The sequence below is a fragment of the Uranotaenia lowii genome, chromosome 2 (assembly GCF_029784155.1).
Source record: "Uranotaenia lowii strain MFRU-FL chromosome 2, ASM2978415v1, whole genome shotgun sequence".
Taxonomy (NCBI): Eukaryota; Metazoa; Arthropoda; class Insecta; order Diptera; family Culicidae; genus Uranotaenia; species Uranotaenia lowii.
The window spans coordinates 171432133-171449960 of NC_073692.1; the positions used below are offsets into that span (position 1 = coordinate 171432133).

At 33.4% G+C, this 17828-nt stretch overlaps 1 protein-coding gene across 7 annotated transcripts in view; it reads left to right on the plus strand.

Annotated features, from left to right (window-relative positions):
- The window catches only part of LOC129749802 (calphotin-like), a 321578-nt gene that overhangs the window by 137299 nt on the left and 166451 nt on the right, over positions 1 to 17828 (plus strand). The window contains exon 1 of one of the 7 annotated variants that reach the window (XM_055744891.1): positions 4410 to 4432. The exons of the other annotated variants lie outside the window; for them this stretch is intronic. The gene's annotated coding sequence lies outside the window, so the exon portion shown is untranslated. Of the gene's footprint in view, positions 1 to 4409; positions 4433 to 17828 lie in introns of those variants that run through there. 7 annotated transcript variants of the gene reach the window in all.

Sequence of the window (17828 nt, forward strand, 5' to 3'; positions counted from 1 at the left end):
CTCTCATGATAATCATGATATTTATCAACGTCATTTTATTATTTTTATTTCACATTGAGGATGCAAAAATAATAGAAGTTTCATATAGTTTGCGACGAATTTTTGTCCTAAACTCTGTAGAACAGTATTGAAGAATAGATTTTACAGATTTAGTAAAAGTTTTTATAGTCTTTCATGAAAATGATACGAAGTTTGATATAAAAAAAGATTTTCCTTTAAAAAATGACTTAATCAATTACCAAACAAAACTCAAACACTGTCACAAAGTTTTTGGTTGATTCACAAAATTACAGATTATTGTTGTCTTAAATACGGATGTTTTCCTCGCAACCTAGGTCGTGATAGCATTATGTTTGCATTTCCTAAATTAAAACAAACAAATAGAATTGAAAATCTTTTAAAAATCAGTCAAAATTCAGCAATAAATATAGTTGTTTGGATCTGATCCATACGCCTTTTGTTGCTATAATACTGTTGCAAATTTATAAAAACTTTTTTACTGCTTTGTCGGAAAAAATGCTTCAACAGCATTAAAAATAAAAACAACAGAGTTTCATCAATTAACTTGAAAATATTGATAGAGAAATTTCATACAAATATTTCAACATGTGTTTAAATGCTGGCTCTATTGAAACATTTTAATTTTAAAACAAAGTAGAAAGGTTCTAATCAACATTTTTGGTTTTTAATTTTTGAAAGCCCTCCACCATTAAGAACGATTTTGAAAAACTTGGCCTGTTTATAGATAAAACATGTTCGCATCTTTTGACCAAATTCCAGTTTTTCAATGAAAACTACTGTAATATAATAATCAAGCAATCTTAAATTTCTTGTAGCTGTTTCTTTTTTCAGTCATTGTTCACTTGTACGGTCTTGAAATGTTGTGAAGCGTTAGTTCGATAGCTGAACTGAAATGTGTAAAGTTTCATGAAAATATTTCATCTGAGTGAGAGAGGCAGCTTGTCAATGCTTTTTTAAACGCCACTCTAGCTTTAATTCAAAAAGTACATCGGCAAGTTTTAGCAACAATCTTATCTCACATACTTAAACCTTGTAGCAAGGTTTATTGAGCTTAGAGTTTGAAACTGATTGAATAAAAGTATTTGTACTCATACATATTTGGTAAAAAACATTTAGCTGTGTCAATTTTATTACAGTGCCGTTGATGAAAAGATGATGAAAAGTTGATGAAAAATTTACCGGAAATCCCGGATTTTTACCGTCCCAAAAGTCGGTATTTCCGGTATTGGAAAATGGACGGTTTTACCGGTTTTACCGGTTTCGGTAAAACCGGTTAGACCACCCTAGGTTAAACCCACCATCAGGGCCCAGAAAAACAAGCGAAATATTCTACTCTACACTCAAAATTTTAAATTCTTAATCAGATTTTGATTATAGAGTAATGTAACAATCTTAACCCAGACCCAATGCCAAAACCTCGAAAACTAATCCCCGGTTCTGAATTCTGCTTCAGTTTTTCAATATTTTCTTGCTATCAACAAATTTGTTTCTTAAAATTAAATTTGAAATAAGATTATACTCATTCCAGATGTTCTAGTTCCATATTATCAAAATCTTAATTGCATTTCAGTTTTCATATTTCGGATTCTGTATCCAGTTTGGGATTTTTGAATCATTAAAAATAGCAATCAAAACTGTTTTGTATTCGATCAAATTTGGTTTTGCATTTCATTCAAAATTAGATACGTCATTTTCGAAACTCATATGCGTTTTCAATATTTAGATGATAATTTTACAAATTTGAAAAAAAAAAAACAAATAAAATTAGAAACCATCTTAGGTTTTGTTTAATTTCTAATCAAAGTTTTCAAACACAATTCCTTTAAAAACTCTATTTAAAAAACAACAGTTTAAAACATTTTTTTTTGCAAAATCCAAACATTATAAAGCTTCAAACTGGCGATCCAAAATTGAAAACTTGAATCATATGCATATATTTTTTTATATTCACATTTTGTTCTAAATTGGCAAGTCATATGGAAGTTATAATAAAAATAATAATTCGGATTGAAACCCGAAACACCAAAATTAAAATTATAGGTTCATGGTTGAGAGTCTAAAACAAATTTCAATTCTTGGCTTGTAATGGATATGCTGATCTGGAATCAAAATTCAAGAATAGTTTTTTTATGTTTCAGAAATCGCATTGAAATCCAAAAAAACAACTCTAAAATTCAAATTCTGAGATCAGGTGCAGAAAGAAAATTTAGAATTAATATTCAAAATTCACAATCAAAATTAAATTATAGAAATGACTTTTTCGTTAGGGAATTTATCTTGTAAAAGATCAAATGTTTCAGGTCTCATGTCTCATGTCTCAGGTCTCATATCTCAGGTCTCATGCCTCATGTCTCATGTCTCATGTCTTAGGTCTTATGTCTCATGTCTCATGTCTCATGTCTCATGTCTCATGTCTCATGTCTCATGTCTCATGTCTTAGGTCTTATGTCTCATGTCTCATATCTCATGTCTCATGTCTCATATCTCAGGTCTCATGTCTCAGATCTCGAGTCTCATATTTCAGGTCTCAAATCTCAGGTCTCATGTCTCAGGTCTCAGGTCTCAAGTCTCAGATCTCATATATCACGTTCTTAGTCTCAGAGCTAAGATTTTCCCAACTATAAAAAGATTCTAAGTGTTTTCCTTTGAAAAAGTCTTAGAATATTTTCTCTCAAAAACCGCGTTGATTCGAAAATCCGCGTAAAAAAATAACGTGTAAAAAAAACTGCGTAAAAAAAGCTCAGTGTACTTATAATTTTGATTGTTAGATTGAATTCAGAATATCAAATTCTTCATCAAGACATTTGAAAACATAATTCAGCTAAAAATTATAAATTGTATGTAAAATTCGAGTTAGTTATGTTGTTAAGGAGTTAAGGAGTTTTTTCAAAAGCCAAATTTTTCAACTAAAATCTTAAACTTGGAATGAGTTTACAAGAATCAGATTTGAACCAAAAAATTTTAATCTATTACTTTAACTTTTGAAAATTTCATTTATGTTGAAAGGTTTCTGGAAAAAAAATTTTTTCTATACTAAAATCAAGAAGGTTCGCCATTTTTTTAGCCAATTAAAAGATTCCTTTTTTTTACTCAAGAGTTTCTCAAAGGCTTACCATTTCAAAAATTTAAGGATGTATTTCTAAAAGTTTCTACTTTATACGAAAATCTGTTTCTATAAAGAACTTAAAATTTAATAATCAAACAGTATAAAAAATTGTTTCTTATTTTTATTATTCGTGTATTAAGCAAAAATATCGTAGTTAAAAAATGGTCACCAAAGGCCCCCCTCATGAGTTGGTTTTCTTACGGCCCTGACTGTCACTGCTTTAAAATATTCCTGTAAATTACTCAAAACGGCTCCAATTCTAAGTGGTATCAAAATTTGTGCATTTTCTCATTTCGGTTTGATTTCTTAAACGTTTTTATTGATTTCGGAACTGGATTTCTTGTGAAGATATGAATATACACAGAATTGTAGCCGATAACAGTGAGGTTTTTAATCTCTTAAATCTTAGTATTTCATGATAATTTCATCATTATACCTAGAAATTATAGCAAGTTCTTAAATAAATAAAGTGAAAAATTGATAATAAAGTGATTGATTTTTTTAAGTTCATGAGAATCGGAAATTTCGTGAGTTTATGCGGGAACATGTCGGGAAAATGCGGAAATCAAAAATTGGAATTGAGTGATCACCCTGTTTAAAGAAATTTGTAGAAATACTTAACCCTTCATTTCAAGAATTTTTTAGTTTTTCCTTAAAAATCATTTTTAACAGTTTGAAATGATGAGTACATCAAGAAAAAAAATTAAAATTGAATACGATTAACACTTTTTCCATATATTAATTGTTGCTAAATTGTTGCTTTATGAAACGAAGGGTTAATTAACAGTATGCTAACAATCGCTAACTTTGCGGAATTGAGGTGAACCATGGTATCTTTTTCAATTTTCATCTCTAAAACATTCTATGATAAGTCATCAGAATATAACAATGAAATGAATATGTAGTTGTATTTTTATAAAAATAAACTTTCAGTTTGTTTTTTGTTATTTCAACTTCTAAGCTTCAATATTTATTTCAGTCGAAAACAAAAGATTTCGGGGTCAAAATATTATTTTTAAGATTAATCAACCTATTCTTACATTAATCAATGTCTGTATCTCAAATGTTCAATGTGGGTGGAAGTGGAATGGCAATTCTAATGTTTAAGAAATGTTTGTGTAAAACGCATGTGTATTAATTATAAAATAAGTCATTCTCTTTAATTAAGAAATGACTCAAAACTCATTTCTAAGCAAAAGCAGATTTATTTCTATTTCCAAGTTACTAATTTTTTTTTTATTTCTTATCTCTTTCCAGGTAAGTTGAGACGTTTCATCTGATCGATCAATCTAAACTATTCATCCGGTAAGATTTAGACCTGCAGCCTTTAAGTATTTGTATTTTAAGTATTTTTTTCGAAGGGTTTGAAATCAGCTTGCCAGATTGACCGGTTTTTTTCAAAATTAAAGGAAAGTCCGGTCCCGATTGCCGATTGATTTTATTGGAATATGCTCGGATTGTATCCGGATTCATTCACCTTATTTCGACCGGAAACAAAACAAATTGTGTTGTTTTTTTATGCGTCCATAACGATTTTTTTAGCATGTTTTATAAAAATAATCATCAAAGGTTTTATAGAAGCCTTAAAACGATTAAAAATCTGCTGATAAGTTTTGTGAGAAATTTTTTTTTCAAGTTTTTTTTTCTTGATTTTTGTTGATTAATTTCTAAATTTTGACAAAATTTACCCGGATATTGCCCGGAATTTCGGTCGTCTATTTTGAAATCGAATGTCCGATTTTGTCAGGGTTTCAGATAAAATTGCCCGAATTTGTCCGGCCCAGATACGTGTTGCAAAACTTCTGGAAATCTAAGCTTAAAACATGAAGACGTTTTAACGTTTTGAAAATTTCAAATGTAACCGCAAACAGAAACAGCACTCATTTTCCCAATATTTCACCGTGAGAAGTTTGAAGCTCCTTTTTCCGATGAACATTGCGTCGTCTAGCAGTGTTTTTAATAAGTAACAGCTCGCTTCCATTAAGTGAAGAGCTCTTTAAAAACCTAGTGCCACTGTGTCTGACATTCATTATTTTCCCATCCCTTGGGCAATTAGTAGGGGTAGATGAAAGTAACAAAAAAAAGCTATAGATACATTTGACACAGAACGGCAGAAAAGTTAGTCATTGTGCTTTGTTCTGTACACAAATTAGTGTGTAAGTGTGTGTCAGTCGGAAAAAAACCATTACCTTCGGCATCGTTCTCCGACGGCGGCACGCAAAACTAACGGCCAGACACCCAAAATTTGTGCTTCAAATGCGTTTTTATCTGTTTATAATGACTTCCCCCTTTTTTTGTTTTGGTTTTCCGGTTCTCTTATTTCCCGGCCTCCTCCTGTTGTTCCTGTTGCTTCATCTACGAAAGAAACGGTCAGAAAGCTTTCATCCGCTTTCGAAGTCAACGGAAACTAAAAACAGAAACACAAGCGTAGTGGACATTTTTGTTTGGGGAACTAAGCGAGAAGGGTTTTTTCTCCTACTATGCCCAATGGAACCGTAAAGTTTTGGACACATTGTTGGGTGATGCCTTCGGAATAAATAACTACGAATTTGCATTTGTACCCAACGTTCGTTTGTCAAAAATTTGAATGTTTCCTCTGTCCATGATTAACTTTGACAATAGTTGTCCTCGTGTTTTTTTTTGTTTTGTTTTTGTGAGAGAATTTATGGATTTAAATGAAGAGTTATCAGAATAATTTCATATGGTTCAGATTTCCGCAAAATTTCAGATATGTCGTTCCAACGTTTCGAAGTGTTAGTAAATCTTTTCCAAGGATTTTTTTGTATTGATTTTTTTTAAATTGGTTCAGGTGTTGTGTCAATCGTTACGAGTTATAAGAAACTAAGTTCCAATCCCGCAAACAGTCTTTGTTTATCCCTCTAACCGTTTTCCCCACGCTATGGTAATGAGTTTAAAGTACGATAATTTTGAATGGCAGGCATCAGGAATAAGAAACGTCAAGCGAGAAATAAAGCTCAGTTTACCGTGTACGTATAATAAAAATGTGGTTTCATTATAGAACTTTCATTTTTTTCCCGACAGCGATGTGACTAATTTACATGATTTGTGACGTGCGCGAACACATCTCCTGTTCCATCGTTCTCTTATGGGAACAAAATTATGACTGCACCAACCGCAAACGACGTCTCGTTAATCATCTAGCACCATCTGCTGAAGAGAGAAGGATGAGGTGACAGCCGGGGGCGGCTCGGTAACGTTATCTATCTCCTTTCCAGAGATCATCTTCCTTTTGCTTCATTCTCTCGTTGCTTGCGGCTGGGTAGATCTATCTATTGAGCTTTGAGAGGTGTTTCAATGGAATGGTGGCGTTCGGCAGCTAAACGCCATCGTAGATTTTTCCTGCCGAGCTAGACGCGCGTAGGTGTCTCATGTTACCCTCTAACGTTTCCCGGGGTTCGCTGGGTAGCCAACCGACCGAGAAATTTAAAACTATTTACCTAACGGGGGTAGTTTCGTTGCCGCCAACGCCATCAAACAAAGAATTTGCCTTAATATTAGCTGGGAGAAGTGCCTTGAATATCTAGATAATATAGCACCGCCACCATATGCTTTATGCGTCCTGAAATGCGCGCCTAACTTGACTGATGGTATTGATTGTGGGTGCCGATAAAACATCATAAGCCAGGCTGCACTTTGGTTACTTAGTAGTGCCTTCAGGGCGGCGACCTAATCGCGGAATTTAGGAATTTACAGTAGCAGCCAATAATGGTGCCACCGCGTACCACACTGGAATAAATTATCTATGATATCCTTTCATGCCAATAGTCGGTAGGACTTGCTATTTAGGAAGAGCAAACGTGACACTCATCGCTTCAAAACTTATCAAAATCAAGAAGGTATTTTTCTGGGTCCCTTTACATAGTTCAACATAACGTTGAATCCCGTTAAACTATTTTTAGACGGTTGCCTTGGAAGAAAAATCTAACTGCATACAGAATCTTAGCTTTGTCAAGTGTTTTGGTGTTATTTCACTTCCGGAATCAACCAATTTAAATTCTACAATGTGTAATTTTTGGGTAACACTTAAATTGTTTTCCAGCGCCATTCTGGCACCTCAGTTTGTTGATACTCAGCATACATGGAGCATCGATTCGTCAATTTTTAACGGTCGCCATTTAATGGAATCTATATATCGTCCAACGCTGTTGGGTTTTGTGTTGGGGTTCTACTTTGAACTGCCGAATCACTAACCGATCGACATTCCTTTTTTGACATTTTTTTTAAATTTCCTCAATAGGATTCAAGTGTCTATTGGATCGTTTTAAAATACAATCCGAGGAAAAATTTTACTATATTTGCAACTCAAATGAATTCAGTTCGAAATCTAATTAATGGCTTGAAAATTTATATTCAGAGAATTTTTTTTCCAATATCTCCTTCTTTTCGAATGAAGACTTAAAACGGGAGTCCTTAGAAAGTGAAACTCGAAAATAAGAAGCTGACATTTTAAGTTCCGGTTTGAGTCAGATCGATGTTCTCAGCATCTCAGTTTTGAGTTACATCGCACATTTTAGAAATGGGACACTTTCTTTGCGGATAACTTATTTTTGAGTTATCGAACATACAACATTTTGACAGCATTTGTTGCTTGTAAAAAGTACTATACGACCTATTTTCAAGTTTAAAATCAACGCGTTTTTGAGATATTTACGATGCTAGAGAAAACGAAAAAAAAAATATTTTGCACAGTTTCATTCAAAATCCATCGTTATCGAATTGATAACGGTCAAAACTGTTGTGTATGTGTGAGTGGTGGAAAAGGATTAAAATACTGCAGGGTGGCCAGCGAACCGGGAAAACCGGGAAAAAACCGGGAATTTAAAATGAGACCGGGAAAACCGGGAAAAAACCGGAAATTTTAAATCAAAACTGGGAAAAAATTTTATGGATTCTTAAATCCTATTAAATCCTAAAATACATTCATTTCATCATGACTGAACTTTCTCTCAGAAACTTTACGATCTATAGTCGTTTATTCCAAGATTGTTAACCATTTGGGAGGAGCAGGAAAATGTCGGGATTTTATAATAATGAATGAAATGCCGGGAAAAGTCGAGAATATTTGAAAAATCGAGATGTCTTGACCACAAACTTAGCTTATTCTTAGCTCAAGCATATTGTGCACTGCAGTGAATATAAAATTGTTTTTGAATTAAATAAACGTTTCACAACTGTGCGTTTAATAACGTTAATTAATTTAAAATTTTTACCATTCTGCACTTTCATTGCGAATATCTGAAAAAAAGAACTTAAAAACAGGGTTGCTAGCGAACCGGGAAAACCGGGAATACCGGGAAAAACTTTGGAATTTCATCACGTCACCGGGAAACCGGGAAAAAACCGGGAATTTTGGCACTTCACCGGGAAAATTGTCATAAGGTTTTTACTCTGATACAAATTAATATCTTACATTGAAATGATTGAAGTTTAATCCTGTCTTATTCACGATTTTCTATATTTTCACGAATCCTTAGTTCAAATGACTAGAGCACTTCTAAAGTTATATTCATTAATTTGTATAAAAAAAAGTTTTTTTTCTATAACATGCTTTTATTCATACAGAAAATATAACTGCACTAATAAAATAACTAAATATTTTCAGGCAACATAATGATTTTAAGTTTTGTCAGACAAATCCCTATTCAAGTTAACAAGCTGATTTGATTCTATGTATGTTTTGATGTATTTTCTAAATATTTCTCAACAAACTATAAAAATTTCAGCACAACTCTTTACAAATTCTAGAAAAGCGGAAACTCTCACAGTGGCTCAAAACAACCAAGATCAAGTTAACTGGACTTGTTTTTGCATAATTGTTCAAATTATGGAGCATAACAATAAATAGATGCTAATTTCGATGGATTCGTAAAAACTAAACGTAAAAAATGAAAACCTGTCAATTTTATACGGAAATACTACGTGTTAATGACGTCGAAATATGTGTCATGATTTCTTACCCATTAACAAGTTTTGGAAAACAATTGAAAAAAATGTAAGGGCTTAGCATTGATTTTTTTTAATTCACCATGACTGTATATAAAAAAAATCATAAAAATCATCATTTTTAACCGGAAAAAACCGGGAAAAACTTTGGAATTTTAAAACGAAAAATCGCTAGCAACCCTGTAAAAATCTGAATGAAGAAATAAGTGAAAGGAATTTAAAAATTTGAATTGTGATGTGAATTCATATGTCAAATCAGACAGCTTTGACATGAATCCACATCTCAAAAACTAAGATTTAAGCTTATCATCTATCTTATACACTAATCCAGAATTGACGAAGTTCGAGTCTACATCAGAAGCTCATATTTTTTTCAGAAAATCACGTTATACTGAAACGAAATTTGGAAAAATTAGCAGAAATCTATCCAACTCATTTACACTGGGGGAGTTATTTTGAAGAGTCCGACTAAAATATCGGATTACTTGATGAAAAGAATTTGATTTTAGTTTTTAAACGTTAAACGAGAAATATGAATTCAGTTATTCAGCCATGAAGTCTTACCCCGTTCGACAAAGTTACTGAAAAGCTATTTTTACAAAAATCTAATGATCAATGGTAGGTTGCTTTTAAATAGATTGAACAACGAGAATTTTTTTTACGTGACGTTTACGTTTTTCAGCTGTTCGCAATATCTCAAAAATCAAAAAAAAATCACAAACATACTTTAAATTTTTATTTGAACATTAAAAAAATCTTCTGAAAAATCAAATATTTTGTTTGCGTTTTATGTACTTAAACACAAAAAAATTGTCAAAAACATTAATTCACAAATCAAAATCAAATTTCTGACAAACGACATGACCTCGAAGAACTTATTTTATTTGGTTTCGAAAATATTTTCTTTGAATATTTAGCTCAATTTTAGCATTTGAAAATCGGGAATTGTCCCACGCGGGAAAAATGCCATAAAGAAAGATACCTCCATTTTATTCGGTTAATTGGTGAACGTACAGAAGACAGAAGATGTAACAAGAGAACAAGTTTTGTGTGATTCTTTTTTACATTACATAAAAAATCGAATAAAAACAAGCATTTTTGAGATAGGACATATAATCTAGAACTCAGCACATTCTAATAAAAATGTTGAAGGTATCCACATAAAAACATGATTCAGTATTCAAATTGAGAACCGAAATAAAATATCAGATTGCTTATCATAAATAAGGTTAATCTGAATCTGTTTTAAAAGCTTTGGAAGAAAAAATAGAATATCAGTCAGTAGATTTCAATAGAAAAATTTAGAATTTCAACTTGAAATTTTAAATGGCATCATATCAAAACTATGATTTATCCATGCGAATAATAAAAATATAGCAGTTTCTCTTATGAAAAACGAAGATGGTATGAAAGACTAAAAGAAAGTTACAATTTTCGGTTAAGGTTCGAAAAACTAGATTTATTTTCCTACCGTATTAGGATCACCATAATTCGAATAACCTTTGAGTTTCAAGATTGAACTAAAAAGAATAAAATTCTCTCACACTTGTACAACTTGCATAAACATATCTTCAGTTTTGGTCAAAAAACCTGATTGACATATTTATTTGCGCATTTTGAAACGAGGGAAATCATAAAATCTCATTGGGGAAAACCGGGAAAAAACCGGGAATTTGGAAATGGAAACTCGCTGGCCACCCTGATACTGTCAAAAATGTTCACAACGTTCGAATCATGCGTTGGAGTACATGGAGCGGAAACTACGGTTAAAGGTCATCAGGAAAGTCAAGGCTTATACCAAAATTTATAATTTAATAAGCAAAAAACTAAATGTAGATCGCTGAAATGTTCCTCAATTTTTTCTCCGATAAGCTAAAAGTGTAGCTTAGCTATGATGAGTCGTTTAAAACTAACCTCAAACATTTATTTTTTACTAGTAGCAGAGCTCGTAAGATGTATAGCCAGTACCTAGCATATGAGACAGATGATTGCAGATGAACGACAAAACTTATGAAAACCCCTATTTCAAACAAATTCCAGCGGTTGAATCCTATAACATTTCTGATCGTGACAAGGTCCCTAGCAGATTAATGTATATATTTGCCAGATGTTTTGTAAAAAATATAATGCTTTTCCAAGACTCTGCTTCTGCGGAAAAAGCAACAATTTTCAAAGCAAAAACTTTGGTCTTCGCTGTTTTAAAAAGCTTAAAAAAAGTACTCTTGTAAGTATATTTTGCAACATACGATCTTAACTAACCGGTTATGCTTGAAGTTCAATCTCACGATGGTTTTGCTTCGTTTTTGTCATATTTTACCAGCATATATTCCAGTAAAATCATTTTTTACCGACACAAAATAATCAAGTTATTTTATTTTCGAAACAGCTGAATGCACCAATTTGCCCTCATTTTCTTTTTCAAATTTTTTCATAAATTTGATTTTTTTCATAGAAAGTATTTCAATCAAACAAATAGTATTTTAGAAACACGCATTCGTAACTGTTCCATTTCTTAATGAACTAAGCTTTACTTGTCAATTCCATGAAACATACTGCATTGTTTGACTTTCTACTCTGTCATAACAGTGATGAAGATAAGAGGTCCCAAGTGGCTCCCTTGTGGCACACCACTGTTGACCGTGAAGGCACCGGATCTGACATTCCCCTGCTTCACAGACCGAATTCTGTTGGCAATTCCGTTTTTGCTAAGCACGGATAGCAGTGTACTGATCTCGATCATATCAAATGCTTTTGACAGATCAGTATATATATATAGCGTCGACTTGCAATCCTTGCATCATTCATTTCAAAAATCTCGATACAAACTTTTCGAAATTTGTTATGGTCGATCGTTTTTTAAGAAAACCGTTTTGAACTTACGAAAAAAAATTTCCAACCATGGATACATTGGTCGTACACAATACTTTGGAAAAGTTTCAATATGGCAGAAAGAATAGTAACTATCGCCTAGTTTTTAACTGTCAGTTTCGATTTAAAATTCAATACGAACCCTATCTTGTCTTTGAAATTGGGTTTTATTAAGAAATGTATGTAAACATGTTAGTTTCGTTACTATTTAAGTAATTACTTTGTTAATAATAATATCAACTTTTATATCATAACAAATTTTATGCTGATATGGAATAATCTTAAAGAAACCAACCAATTTTAACATCAACTTTAATTTGTGTTTATTGTTCTTCTAAATACTCAACTCGACATTCATAGGATATTGATAAATTACACAAGACCACAAAATTCACATTATAATTCATTTATATTTTCATCATCAGTTGAATTCTATAAATAGGTTTTGAAATTTATTTGAAGTTTTTATTGAAAAAATGTCTTTCTAAAATGTATTTTTTTTATCTATTTGTTAAATAGAAGGTTTCATGATTATTAAAATCTAGGCAGATCGAAAGTTAGTAGAAATGAATAGATTTTGAAAATAAGCGAGTAGAATTTGATTAGAAGCATTTTTATCACATGTCATCAATTTGTTCCTCAAGGAACAAAATTTAAAATTCATAATCTTGAAATGTTCTTTTACCGACTTTTACCGACAAGGCCGATAAATTGTGTTAACATTTTATTATAATTTCCAAATAAAATAACCAAATTATATTGTCTATTTTTTTAAATAAATTTACCGAAGCATGACAATACTATTAAAAAATTTTGAACAATTTTTAATAATTTGGTATTTTTTTTTCAAGTCTAAATTTTTGTGTTGAAAAATGATTCGAAGTAGCAATTTAACAGCTTAATTTCAATGAGCTGTTTCAAGGCTTATTTTTAAGGTAGCTGTTTTCGAACCTTTGGTCAATTTACAATTTCTCAGGTTTTCTAAACTTTGCACTGGCAAAATGGGTGGGACTGGCAGCAAAACCGACCAAAGCATAAGGTGTTTCGTATCAGTTAAGTGTTTTGGCGTTGAATTTCTTTCTATCTGCGCCAAAAACGCTGAACCTTCCTTACTTTGTCTGATTTCGATACCGACGGGTGAGCGAAGACAGACAAAAACGCAAGCGTCCGCGTAGATTTTCTGGATTTACTTTCAGTTGTATATTTATCATATTTGTGTAAAGTGTTTTGCAGCGCACAATGGGGAAAAAAGTGTATAAAACGCGAAAAAATCAATATCTTCCCTCGTACACAAAACAAATATCTGAAAAAGTACTTTCCTTTAGTAAAAATTTCCAGAGAAGCGATTGGACATAGTTTCAGACGACGCACAAGCTTACGAACGGAATTATAGTGCCTTTTTAACCGCTAATTCCCATATATTTTGTAAATAATCCAGAAAAAAACCTATTAAGACTTGAAACCTTTGAACAAAAATAGACCTATCTTGTGTAATTTTTTCTGAGAAATCGAATGGAGGCGAATCTTGTGTGGTTTTTTCCGAGGCATGCAACGAAGCTTGTTTGAGCCTCCGCACGCGTTGGAAACAGGAGTTATGGCTGTTTTACCCTCTGTACCCGTACATTTTTCAAATAGTCAGAAAAAGCATGTTCGGACTTGAAAATTTTAATCCAACTAATACATATCTTATGCATTTTTTCCGAGAAATCCTACAAAGGGTGTTTGAGCCCCCGCACGCTTCGGAAAATGAAGTTATGGCTGTTTTTACCCTCAATTCCCCTACATGTTTCTTTTAATGCAGAAAAAAAGATTGTTCGGACTCCAAAATTTTGAAACAAATGGGACGTATCTTGTGTGATTTTTTTTTCAAGGAACCCAACGAAACCTCTTCGAGCCACCGCACGGATTGCAAACTGGTGTTGTGGCTGTATTACCCTCAATTTTCTTAATTTATTTAAAAATTGTTGGGAAATTGAGGGTAAAACAGCCACAAGTCCCGTTTTCAATGCGTGCGGTGGCTCTAATATGCTTCGTTGGATTTCTCGAAAAAAATCACACAAGATTCCATTCGGTTCAAAATTTTCAAGTCCGAACATGCTTTTTTTCTGAAATGATTGTAAAATGTAGGATAATTTAGGGTAAAACAGCCATAACTCCATTTTCCAAAACGTGCGGTGGCTCAAATAGCCTTCATTGGATTTTTTCGGAAAAAATCACACAAGATAATCCCCATTTGGTTCAAAATTTTCAAATCCGAAGATGCGTTTTCTTAACTTTTTGAAAAATATAGGGAAATTGAGGATAAAACGGCCATAACATCATTTTCCGAAGTTGGCGGTGACTCAAACAGCCTTCATTGGATTCCCGGAAAAAAAATCACACATGATACGTTCCATTTGGTTGAAAATTTGGAAGGCCGAACATTCTCTTTTCTTAAATAATTGAAAAATATAAGGGAATTTAGGGTAAAAATGGCCATAACTACATTTTCCGAAGCGTGCGGTGACTCAATTAGTCTCCATTCGATTTCTAAGAAAAATTTACACAAGATAGCTCTATGTTTTTTCAAAGTTTTGAAGTCTAAATAAGTTTTTTTCTGGATTATTTACAAAATGTAGGGGAATTAGGGGTTAAAAAGGCACTATAACTCCGTTCGTAAGCTCGTGCGGCGTCTGAAACTATGTCCAATCGCTTCATACACTTTTTTCCCCATTGTGCAGCGCTAATGTAATAACACGACTACACTCGGTATGAAATTCCCTTTCTCTTGTCAAAAATTCTGTGTTTTGTATTTTGAAACTCTAAAAATGCAAAAATGTACCAAACTATGTCAACTTTTAAATCCTCTTTTAAAAATTTATCTGGTATGACTTAAACAACTTTGAAGATTCATTGATTGAATACTACGGTTTTACACCACTTTTTATAAATTTTTTTGGACATGTTCTTAAAAAAAATAATATAATATATCCTTATGTGCAACGTATAGCTTCTGACTTCAGCTTTCTCGGACACTGAGTGAATTGTTTTTAGCATTCTTTAGCTGATCTATAGTCTTTTTTCCGAAGCATGTTTTTTCGGACTTTTTTTTCGATATTTAACTGAAGTAATGTCATTATTGGTAGTAAAATTTATTCTTGTAGTTTACTAAAAATATTTAAAAAAAACCCTAAGCTGGAGAACGCCACAAGCAAACTGGTTTGCTCCATACAAGAACGAAATTGGTTTTAATTACACTCGGGGTGCCGGCAATTGGTCCTGGGTTCTAGGTTCTGCATGTGGCAAACCAAAGCAGGGAAGCCATACTTCTCCAATCCCGGGCAAAACGATACCAACCGAAGAATCACGGCGGATGATACCTACCCACATTCATAGTGTTAGGTTAGGGCTGAGTACGTGAAAGCAGTTCGCCAACATAGCTGCACGTCTTTCTTGTGATGTGACAGCAGTAGCAGCAGCACAATGATGGTAGTTACCACCAATCTTCTAGTCACCTTCCTTGGTTTCGGAGCCATCCGATTCATTGGGTTCAGGTTCTAGGAAGGTACCTTCTATATATGCATATGGAGGTGTGTTTGGCTGCAGCCATCGCGAAAAGATATCGTTGACAGTGCAATTCCTGGGGAAGCTTTGACTTGAACGAATGACTCGGTTACGGTTCAACCTCTACATACTCGCCTACAAGCTCCAAGGCAGCAGCAGGTTGTGGTTGTCAACGGTATCAGGTGAACCGGTCCTTTTGCCCTGGTCTGGTTGGTCGGTCGGTAATTGCCCTTACCAATCATCGGGCAGCGGCACCGAACGAGACGATTCGATAACCACATACCAACATATATGACTCCGATCCGGTGAATGAAACTTCTGTCAGAACTATTACCGTCGCAGGGTTGTGGCTATTCTATTACCACCGAGTTAGTTCCCATCGGAGACGTACATATGCAACGATGCAATTCAGAAGGTCGATGACCCCGAATGAGCAATCAAACTATTGCTGCTAGAGTGAAGGTAAACTTATCAAGGCGAATTATCCTAAAAGGCCAGGTGGGATTTTCCTTTGTTTACACATCACATAATGTCAGAGCGTCAAAAATTAGATTTGCGAAAAAGTGACGTACATTTTCCACGGACAGTTTATTAAATTGAATGCGTAGTTTATAGAACCGATTTCAAGAAAGATAATAACGACAGTCTCGTTGTAACTAGACTACTAGACTATTTCATTCGGTCAGAAGAATGGAATAAAAGTCGGTTATCTACCAGTCCTCAGAAGCGTGACTCATAAAAATACTTTTTGGAAAATTGACTCCAGAGTATTATTTTTCTGCAAGTGCAGCTTTAATAAAATCCATCAAGGATCTTGATTTGAGTGCTTTTGGAAAAGGTTAGAGTAAGAAACGAAATCAGATTCTACTCCAATAATGAACTTCTTCAGCGATGGAATTATCGGTATAAAATTCTATGCCGGACCAGCATTAACAAGCACTTTTATAACTGACATTTTCCTCCCAGCGCAACTGCATTGCATATGTCTGAAAGAATCCAAATAAAACTTATCCCATATCCTATCACAAAACAAAGCAGGATGGAAACAATCAGCCATCAAGAATATTGTCGAATTATGTATTGGCCGCTGTGTGTAAATGTAAACGGTCATTAGGAAAAAAAAAGTTTGTTTTCAACCGACGGCAAAAATCCAACAAGATGAGCTGTGCGTGTGTAAGCTAACCAACTCAGATGGTGCACTGCGTAAGATATCGGATTGGCTTGAGATGTGACAACTCGGCTTGAGATTTTTTTATGAATTATCCAATAGGATGAAAATCCTATTAAATGTTTTTCTTGTTTCGCTTGGATTTCATGAATCATTTTACTTAGGAGTTCTAGTTTTTAGACCAGCAGAGCTTTTCCAAACATATCATCTTTGGTACAGTACCTACAGTTTTCAGCGCATTTTTGGCACAGAGATTTGCTTAATAGTCATTGGATTTTTGCAACCTCTTCTAGTGTAGACAGGGTGGCCACAGAACCGGGAAAACCGGGGAAAAACCGGGGAAAAACCGGGAATTGAAAATCGAACCGGGAAAACCGGGAAAAAACCGGGAATGTAGACCCAGAACCGGGAAAATTGACAAAAGGAAACCGAAACTCTATTTTGGTTCAAATTCAACCCAAAATTCAAAATTCAGAATTATAATTTAGGGCTTGTGATATAGCTCAGTTGGCAAGTCTGTTGTCTCCTGAGCCGATGTCCGCGAGTTCGAGCCCAAGAGTAAACATCGAACACAGTTGTACCGGATAGTTTTTCAATAACGATCCGCCAACTGCAACGTTGATAAAGTCGCGAATGCCATAAAGATGGTAAAACGACTATAAACGAAAAAAAAAAAGAATTATAATTTAAATTTCCAAGACAGAATTGAACAGTTCAAAAAATGTGTAAGAGGAATATCATTAGTTTTTAAATTTATTAACTATTCTGATCTCTGTTCAATTACCCCTCTAAATTGAAATTTTTTTTACCGAAATCTACAGTTTAAAATTGCCTCGAAGAACAAGATGAGAAATTCAAAATGTCTCTTAATTTTTTTCACGTATCGCACCTTATGATATATGTTTAATTCGAGAGTTAAACACAAGACAATCATCTTTACGCACGGCACGGTGTTTTTTGTAGCTAAATAATAATAAATTTGACATTGCTGAGTTATTTCCTATCAAACTCACTGTTTGAAAAAAATACCAGCAATTTTTTTAAATTGTACTTTCAAAATTAACATTTTTCCATAACTGGTCATAATTAATCCATAAAATTTTGAATTACACTTTTTAAAGCTTGGATTAAGCTTGAGATTCCTTTGAAGATTTGCGA